The sequence below is a fragment of the Phacochoerus africanus genome, chromosome 9 (assembly GCF_016906955.1).
Source record: "Phacochoerus africanus isolate WHEZ1 chromosome 9, ROS_Pafr_v1, whole genome shotgun sequence".
NCBI classification, from domain to species: domain Eukaryota; kingdom Metazoa; phylum Chordata; class Mammalia; order Artiodactyla; family Suidae; genus Phacochoerus; species Phacochoerus africanus.
Genome location: NC_062552.1, coordinates 119,379,347 through 119,388,755, shown reverse-complemented (window position 1 = coordinate 119,388,755; position 9,409 = coordinate 119,379,347). Strand labels below are relative to the sequence as shown.

The window sequence follows — 9,409 nt, the reverse complement described above, 5'->3', positions numbered from 1 at the left end:
GACGGCTTCCCCACCAAGAGCCGGCGGGCCTGCTGGGATACTCCGGGGTGAGTGGGACGCACTGGGCGGGGTTTCGCCGTTCCGAGGAAGTCGGGGAAGGGGGTCACTGCCAGATGGAGGTTCCGGTTCCGGTGCAGTGGCTGGCTGGTTGCGTTGCTACGGCAGCGCGGTTGGTAGGTGCCTGGTTCTTGCCGTAAGGGTGGTAGCGGCGCTGGAGTAGGTCTGGGTCTAGGAGAGCGGCCCGGAGCGTCTGTAATGCCGCAGCCGTTCGCGGCGGGAGCGTGGACCAAGCCGGGCTCTGGCGGCCAGGCCTGCCGAGGGCTACCGCGTCCGACCTGGCCCTGTGTCTCGGAGCCTCTCGCGGTCCCGCCGCCCATGTGAGAGCAGAGGCCTGGTTTCCGCCCATGGGCCGCGATTACTTCACTAAAACAGCTTTTATTTTAAAATACTGTAAAGCGCTCTCGTCTGTGTGATCGGGGCTTCGCTGACTTTCCGGCCTACTTAAGCCCCTGGGCCTAGGCCCAGGAAGGGTTTGTTGAACGGGGAGCTAAGAAGGGAATTGGCTCGTTCGATAAACGTTTTCTGCGCAGCTGTGGCGTGCAAGGCACGGGGCCGGTGCGGGACCTCCAGAGAGACCTGTGCCCAAAGCTTGAGGAATGAGAAGCAGGTACAAAGCAATGTGGGGTGCAGAGGAGGGAAAGGCAATTTCCTTAGGCCCACTGCTTTCTCTAGTCTCCATTGTACTTATTACACCTTGACACGTGTTTGCTAACTTGTTTGTTGACTTCTCTCCCGGACCCTCGACTTCATTCACTGCTGTATTCTCAGTACGTAGAACAGTGCTTGGAACGTGGCGGGTGCACATGTTGGTGGAAAGAACGATTCCCGGGAGAGCGGGGCTCAGCGAAATCGCCAAGTGATCTGTAGTCTTGGAGCCGCCCTGGGTTGGTGGTACCCTAGAGCACACCAGACTTGCAGAGAAAGCAGACTCAGAGGAAGCTGAGGCATAACTGCTCAAGAGCCAGCAGTACGATGTGCAATTTTCCTCTGATAGTTCCTGGGTACTGTTGCCACGGTGATAATGGCTGTGCCAGTGCCATTATCTATCAACCGACAGTAAGAGCAGCTTTTTGCAGTCAGATATTGTTTAACAGATGGAGTGGTTTCTGTTGGACACTAAGTACTGCTACAAATTACTTGTTTAAAAAATTATTTTAGGAGTTTCTGTTGTGACTAAGCGGAAACGAATCTCCCTAGCATCCATGACGATGCAGTTTTGATCCCTGGCCTTGCTCAGTGGGCTAAGGAATCCCGGTTGCCATGAGAGCTGTGGTGTAGGTCGCAGACCAGCTCGGAACTGGTGTTGCTGTAGCTGTGGTGTAGGCCAGGGGCTACAGCTAGGATTCGATCCCTAGCCTGGAACCTCCATATACTGCGGATTCGGCCCTAAAAAGACCAAAAAAAAAAAAATTTTTTTTTGTTACTGAAATGTAGTTGATTTACAATGTTGTGTTAATTTCTGCTGTACATCAAAGTGATTCATTTATACATATATATTCTTTTCCATTATGGCTTATCACAGGATATTGAATATAGTTGCCTGTGCTATATAGCAGGACGTTGTTGTTTATCCATTCTATGCAGACTAGTTAGCAGCTGCTAATCTCAAATTCCCACTCCATCCCTCTCCCGCCCCTCACATTATTTTTTTTAAATTTAAAGTAGTTTATAAGTTGTTGCTGGAGGTGATCTGCTTCGGAGGCACTCCCATTTAAACATCGGAAAATTAGTACATGTGCTCTCAGCCAGTGAGTTCTCCAAATACGCATTTAGCAGGAAACTCGAGTTCAGTAAACTGAAAATAAACTGAAGACGTTACTCAGAAGTGCTCCTCGGTGACATACGTATTTTATCCCCATCGATGTTATTGATGTGTAGTAGTTTTCTAATGTAGGACCCAAAATTGACCAGCTTCTTAAAGAATCCTATTGTTTTTTCATCCCCCAGATTCCTGGATTCCAGGTAAATCAGAGGAACAAACCTGAACAGAAATATACAGGAAGTGATGTGATGCTGAAGCTTAACGCTTATTTCAGAAGTCTGGTATCTGGTGCTCTTAACAGCAGAAACTATATTATTTGCAAAATCACCACGCTTTTACTTGTATTATATAGTAATTTTTAAAAAAATAAATACTGACAATTTGTTCTTGAAAGCCTGAATTGTTCATTGCCTACCCTAAACTGTCTAATTCTGCTCTTGTGTCAACTGGAATAGGGAAGAGTATTTGCAAGCTTAAGATCTGAGGATCCAGGAGTTCCGTGGTGGCTCAGTGGTTAACGAATCCAACTAGGAACCATAAGGCCTTGCTCAGTGGGTTGAGGATCCGGCGTTGCCATGAGCTGTGGTGTAGGTCGCAGATGTGACTCAGATCTGGTGTTGCTGTGGGCTGTGGTGTAGGCCGGTGGCTACAGCTCTGACTGAACCACTAGTCTGGGAACCTCCATATGCCGTGGCGTAGCCCTAGAAAAGGCGAAAGGACAAAAAATCTGAGGATCCAGAGTTGTAGAGCTAGTCTTGGGCTAGATCCTTTAAGCTAGTCATGGGGAGTCATGCAAGTATTGTTAGACATTTTGTTAAATTGAGAATACAGCCGTCATTAAAGTTTAAGCATGATCATTGGGCCAGAGAATCAAAGGCTGTGTTGTCCAAACCGACAGTAGAGTTGCTGTGTCCAGTCAAGTATAGTACGTGTGTCTGGAATGCAGGGATATGGACGGCATCTCAGGGCTCTTTCAAGGAGCTAAGTGAGATGGCTTTGACACCCTGATCAAGGCCAGGAAAGCAGCTCAGGTATCTAAACCCCCCAAATAGAAACAACAGACCTAAATTTAAGGTTTTAATAAAACAACCAAAAATGTCAAATGTTGAACATATTCCTTTCTGTCTTTGATTTAAAAAACCACTCATCAAGTATTGGCACCAAACATCAGCGATTTAAAGAGTCAAGGAAACAGTACAAAATATTTCTCTCAAAGCGCCCAACTCAGATAGATGATTTGGCATGTGAGGTTTGAGTCTTCTCATTAGAAATTCTATCGCAGACGTGTAGCAAAAGTTGTGATCTCTCTCATGAGGACATTGATGGGGAGGTGGGGGTGGGAAGTACACAGAAATTTATGAGAATCCTGAGACTTGGATCATAAAATGTAGTTAGACTCCAAACAAATCATCCCACGTACACATGCTGACTGGGACATTCTAAAAATGTTTTTCTTCCCTCTGTTTATTTATAGAGACAGCTTCACTATATTTAGAAAAATTTCTCCTTTCTACCCACTCCTCCGAAAGCAAATTCACCATGGAACCCATAGTCGAGGCCTTGGGCATTTGAGATTGTTTCCTCCTATGTATCAGCCCTAAACGAAGAGAGCGGGTTGTTGAGCCTTATTCGAACTCTCAGCTGGTCCGTGTTTTCATACCCTAGCTTCAGCCCCAAAATCCATGCTGTGTTTTGTTTTTGTTTTTTTGTTTGTTTCTTTCTTTCTTTTTAGGGCCACACCTGTGGCACACCCAGGCTGGGGGTTGAATTGGAGCTGCAGCTGCCTGCCTATACCACAGCCGTAGCAACACTGGATCGGAGCTGCATCCATGACCTATGCCCCTGCTTTCAGCAACGTTGGATCCTTAACCCACTGAGTGAGGCCAGGGATTGAACCTACATCCTCAAGGGGACGAGTCGGGTTCATAACTCACTGAGCTGCAAAGGAACTCCCATGCTGGGTTCTGACAAGTGGGTGTGGCTAATGTACATAGGGACGCACCCCCAGAGATGTCTGGGTCCTAACTGGCCAGAGCACTAGGTAAGTGTCATTTTAAGAGAAAAGCGGCTGCTTGGGTTGCAGGAGGGGTTGAGCCGCCAAACATTCCTGAGCTAAAATAGCCTTTGACACCCAGATTTCCATCAACCTGAGCTGGAACCTGAGACCTTTCTCCACGATGCCCATAGCTACTCAGTAATTTTAGGGCATCACTGCGACCCTGGAGTTAATTTGAGTCCCTAAAAATGATGTAACAGAGAGAACAAGACAATGCCCAGCCCTTGGAGAGAATTGAGAGACTTTTTGCCAGTCCGTAATGCAAAGATAGAAATGGCTGTGGGATCTCTGCTACCTCTCTCTGCCAAGACAGCTGGTTTTATAAATACTTCTCCAGCCACAGGAGTGGCCTCAGTTCGGCTAATCTCCGTTACTCTCATCACGTGGGCTCAGCCTAGAGGCCGGGAGGGAGGCCTCCTTTGGGCCCCCTTCCACTCTATCACAAAGGTCCTGCTCTCCCGGGCAAGAGGAAGCCAAATGATACGCTCTAACTTGGGTTAGTTCAGTCTAGAACAGACTGTGGGAGATGCAGGTTAACATGCAGTCCCGAAGAAGAATTTAGGAAGAGGCTGGCTGCCACACCAGAGCTGATTCTGCTCTGGGATTTAGAATGTAGAGGTGTGGGGCCAGGCTTCTAGTCCTAAGCATCACTAAATAGTTAGGATATCTCTGGGATTTTCCTTGGAATTTTCCACCCCTCACTTCTTCCCCTTCCTGAATTTATGAAAACTGTACTTGTAATATCTGCAAAACGCCTCTTTCAAGATGTCTTTGTATAACAGCTGTGGAGTGGAGATGAATCCTTCTCTGCTCTATTCCTCTGCTCCCACACGTTTACCCCTGGAATATTGCCATGCATGCGTACACGAATAATTCATTTTAAACCTGCATTAGCCCGAGAATAAGAGTTCTCAGGCATTTTAGTCCCTAAATTAAATTCTCTGTTCACTCCCTCTTTGGTGATAGTATCTTTTTGACAGATCTGAGCACTTTGGGTTCCTAAGTTTTATTACCTTCACAAGCATTTTTTAAAATCTCACTGTCAGGAGTTCTCATTGTGGCTCAGTGGGTTAAGAACCCGACTAGTATCCATGAGGATGCGGGTTCTGTCCCTGGCCTCGTTGAGTGGGTTAAAGGTTCTGGTGTTGCCCCATGCTGCTGCCTAGGTCAAAGGCTTGGATCCCGTGTGGCTGTGGCTGTGGTGTAGGGCGGTAGCCCTAAAAAGCCAAAAAAAAAAAAAACTTTCAAAATCTTAGGTCTTTTGAGAAACTTGGAGTATTTCCTAAGGAGTCCGCCTTACCCCGTGAGGTAGGTAGGGGGCGCTCGTCCATCTTACTTAGGAAGCAGGGGCACCTAGAGCCAGTCAGTGCTGTACTGTCCCTGCATTCAGGGCCTGGGAAGGAATCAGCTGGCCGGATTCTAGGGAGACTCAGTTCGCATCCAAGCCTGTTCTTACTTTAGGGAATGGTTTCCTTGTTTAGTTTACTAATATTAGAAAACATATTAGAAGCAATAAATTTAAAAGGCCAACAGAAAAGCAGGACGACGCAATGACTAACAGGTTAGTAGGAGATTTTAAAAATTGTGAAGCAGATATTCTGGGATTTTTCTTTTTTTCTTTTTAGAGCTGCATTCTGGGAGCATTTGACATGAGCAGTAGCGAAGAGCTCTCACAGGTCACAACTCTGTGAGCCCTAGAACCCTGTGTAACAATTCCCAGTCACCAAGAAAAGGAAATGATATTCCACGTGCTTGGGTTAAGAAGTCAGGGTTATTAGATTGCCAACCAAAATATGGCCGAAGTGGGTAATGTTAAAAAATAAACTTCCGAGGAATACTTTTTTCCCTTGTTATGCCTGATAAGCAGGGTTTTATTCCACTCCTGTCATGTAGCTCATATTAATGCATGATGAGCACCTTAGAAACAGTTAATAAATTTAGGTGGTGAACTATATTGGCCTAGGAGTTCCCGTCGTGGTGCAGTGGTTAACAAATCCAATTAGGAACCATGAGGTTGCGGGTTCGATCCCTGGCCTTGCTCAGTGGGTTAAGGATCCGGCGTTGCCGTGAGCTGTGGTGTAGGTCGCAGACTCAGCTCGGATCCTATATTGCTGTGGTTGTGGTGAAGGCCGGTGGCTACAGCTCCAATTTCACCCCTAGCCTGGGAATCTCCATATGCCGTGGGTGCAGCCCTAAAAACCAAAAAAAAAAAAAATTTTAATTTTTAAAAAGAAAAAAAATAAATAAATAAAAGGGAAGGACATTCCAGGGAGAGGAAACAACACTGCAGAGGCACAAAGGCCCAGGCATCCTGGGGCGGGGGAGGGGGTGAGACGGAGTGTTTTTCTTTTTCTTTCCTTTTTTTTCTTTAAATGGCCACACCCGTGGCATATGGAGGTTCCCGGGCTAGGGGTGAAATCGGAGCTGTAGCTGCTGGCCTATACCACAGCCACAGCAACATAGGATCAGAGCTGTGTCTGGGACCTACACCACAGCTCATGGCATGGCCGGATCTTTAGCCCACTGAGCGAGGCCAGGGATCAAACTTGTGTCCTCATGGATGCTAGTCGGATTTGTTTCTGCTGAGCCATGACATGAACTCCCAGGGTGTTTGTCTAATAGAAACACAGGCAAGTGAATGCAGCCGAGGGCCGTAGGATTTCATCTTCAGGATGAGAGAAGGTCCCCAGAAGCTGCAGAGTTCCTGAGCGTTGGGCCTGGTAGGCACGTTGATGAATTGGAGGTGGCACTGATGGGGGCGGGGGAGGGGGAGCCCAGCCAGGAGACCGCGTCAAATACCACGCCAGGGCTCTGGCCTGTGTCCCGTGAGTGAAGGGCACCAGTGCAAAGGGCATGCACATTTGACACTCTGAGGGTAGGACAGACAGCATCAGGTGACCGGCCCATGTGGGGAGGGGACCTGGGAGAAGAGGGAGGGACTCAGGCTCCCCCTCCGTTTCTGGCTTAGCAGCTGGGGCACATGCTTGCTGAGGCCGAGACCACAGGCGAGGCAGGAGGATTGAAGGGGAGAGTCACCTATTCCTTGCAGTCATTCTGAGTCTGAGGAGCCTGAAGGGCATCTGTCTAAATCAGTAGGTTATATCTGAAACATGCGGGGGAGGGATCCAGATGACTTTGCTCCTGCACATCTGGGCCTGATGAGCAAGGAGACTTGGGCAGGCGGAGCAAGGAAGCTGGGCGCCGAATGCAGCTCAGGAAGGACAGGCATGAAAACTGGAAAGGAGGCAGGGGGAGCAGCAAGCGCCTCCAGGAGAGGGGCCCCGGCGGGGCTGTTAGGAGCCCAAGTGTCCCCTGGGTTTGGCAGTGGAGGTAACTGGCTGTGGGCTGAAGCCATCCAGGCATTTCCTGACTTTTGGCAGCTCTCTGACCCTCTCATCATCTCTGGAACATGAAGGAGCCAGGCCAGTGCATTTATAAAGTGCCTTCTGCTGTTATTGAATTCGATTTAATTTAAATTTTTTTCTGCCATGCTTGTGGCATGTGGACATGCCCAGCCCAGAGATCAAACCTGTGCTATAGCAGCTACCCAGACTGCTGCAGTGACAATACCAGATCCCTTTTTTTTTTTTTTTTGCTTTTTTAGGGCCGCGCCCATGGCATGTGGAGGTTCCCAGGCTAGGGGTCTAATCAGAGCTATAGCTGCCAGCCTACACCACAGCCACAGCAACTCGGGATGTAAGCCACATCTGCGACCTACACCACAGCTCATGGCAACACCAGATCCTTAACCCCTTGAGCGATGCCAGGGATTGAACCCGCAACCTCATGGTTCCCAGTCGGATTTCTTTCTGCTGCACCACGACAGAAACTCCCACCAGATCCTTAATCTGATACACCACAAGGGAACTCCTTTTGGCTGCTGTGTGTGTGTGTGTGCACCTGTGTTTTAGGCCACCTGAGAGTCTGTGAACTGAGTACACAGGGTCCAGTCCTTTGCCCAGATTCATCAGTGACAAAATCAAACATTTCAGCCTGGATGATGAAACAGCCTTGATTGCAGAAGCCTAATCCCACTGGCGTAGTGCCAGCAAGGACCTTTTAAATACCCAAGTACACAGGAAGTACGTGCTGCCTGTTTATGGGGGCTGCTAATATCTGTTGAGTATGGCTTTTGAAAAGCCAGGAGGCGCATCTGGTGGCACTTGAGGTTTTTCTCTGCACTCTAACTCAACAGCATCAAAGAAGAAACTGAAGATTAAAGTTCTTTACGATTCCAGGCCAGGTGCCAGGGCTCTTGCAGTGCAAGGCTTGCGGCAGTCTGTTTGGAAAGCATGTGTCTGGTGCCAGTTGTTTGCAACAAGATTCTAAGCTTTGATGGAAAGAGGCCCCTGCAGTCGCATGGCCTTTTCTGCTGGGGAAACATCTCAGGGCCGTCAAGAGTTGTCGAGCAACAGGTTTCAGGGGTTCCTGCTGTGGTGCTATGGGTTAAGAATCAGACTGCAGCAGCTCAGGTCGCTGAGGAGGTGCAGGTTCGACCCCCCACCTGGTGCAGTGGGTTAAAAGATCTGGCGCTGCAGCAGGTCTGACCTGTTTGACATAAGCTGCTGTCACTCCAGTAGCAGGCGGAGCCAGTTGCACCACAAGAGTGGGCTTCCCCTGAGCAGAGTCCAGCGGGCAGTGTGCATGGTGATGGGAGGTGGGGATAAGAAAAGCCCTTCTGGGTCCCGCTGCCCTCACTCAGCCTGGCCTCTGAGTGTCTGCTGGCCAGGATCAGAGGCTTCCCCATTCCCCTCGCCTTTCTGGGCGCACTGCCTATCACGCTGCCCTTCTAAGATTATCACTTGTTCAGAACAGCCGAGCCGACCAAAAGCAAGGAGAGAACACTGCGAAAACATGCCTCCAGGGAGCAGAAACAAGGAAAGATTGCTCTTCCTCCTGAGCGGAGACCTCTGCCTTACCCACAGCCTTTTCCTGAGTGGGTCTCCGTCATGCACTTTCGTTGGCATGCATGGTCCCTGGAGGATCGCATTTCCCGTAACAGCGCACGTTTGCACCGAACATTCTTGTGGTCGGTCCTTATTCTCTGTGATCCTCACAACAGCTCCTACAGGAGGTAAGGGCATGACCTGGCCCCTTTTTTCCAGATGTGGGGACACAGGTGGGGAGATGCCGCCCACCCCCCAACCCCCGCGCCCCCGTCCCGCCCCGCCCCGCCCCGCCCCGCCCAGCCATGGGAGGGGGGGTGAATGCAGAGCCTCGGAGGTACCACGTCAGAGGTCAGATTTCTGTCCCAGGAGTTTTTCACTCTGCCCGCCTCCTCCACCAAGACGGAAAACACTGACGTTATCAAGGCTGCATTTAGGTTTCAAAACAAAATCAAACAAACAAGCCAAGTTCCTAGTATGCTGTAGTTTAAGCCAAAGCAATGAAGCTGGAAGGCTGAGTAGCCATCAAGTTCTGACAGAAGAGTAATCGCACATCACACGTGTTCAGCGACCAAGGAAATCGCGGAGCGAAGCTGTGACTTTCCCGGTACAGAGCAGTTCGGAGAAGACAAAACCACAGTTATA

At 49.2% G+C, this 9,409-nt stretch overlaps 1 long non-coding RNA gene and 1 other non-coding gene across 2 annotated transcripts; both read left to right on the top strand.

Moving 5' to 3' along the window:
• Positions 1 to 56: 56 nt before the first annotated feature.
• On the top strand, positions 57 to 2,215 carry LOC125135820 (uncharacterized). Its single transcript, XR_007137062.1, has 2 exons — positions 57 to 667; positions 2,008 to 2,215. It is a non-coding gene; the product is annotated as an uncharacterized LOC125135820 (long non-coding RNA).
• Positions 919 to 1,194, top strand: LOC125137035 (small Cajal body-specific RNA 13). Its single transcript, XR_007137344.1, has one exon. It is a non-coding gene; the product is annotated as a small Cajal body-specific RNA 13 (non-coding RNA).
• Positions 2,216 to 9,409: the final 7,194 nt, after the last annotated feature.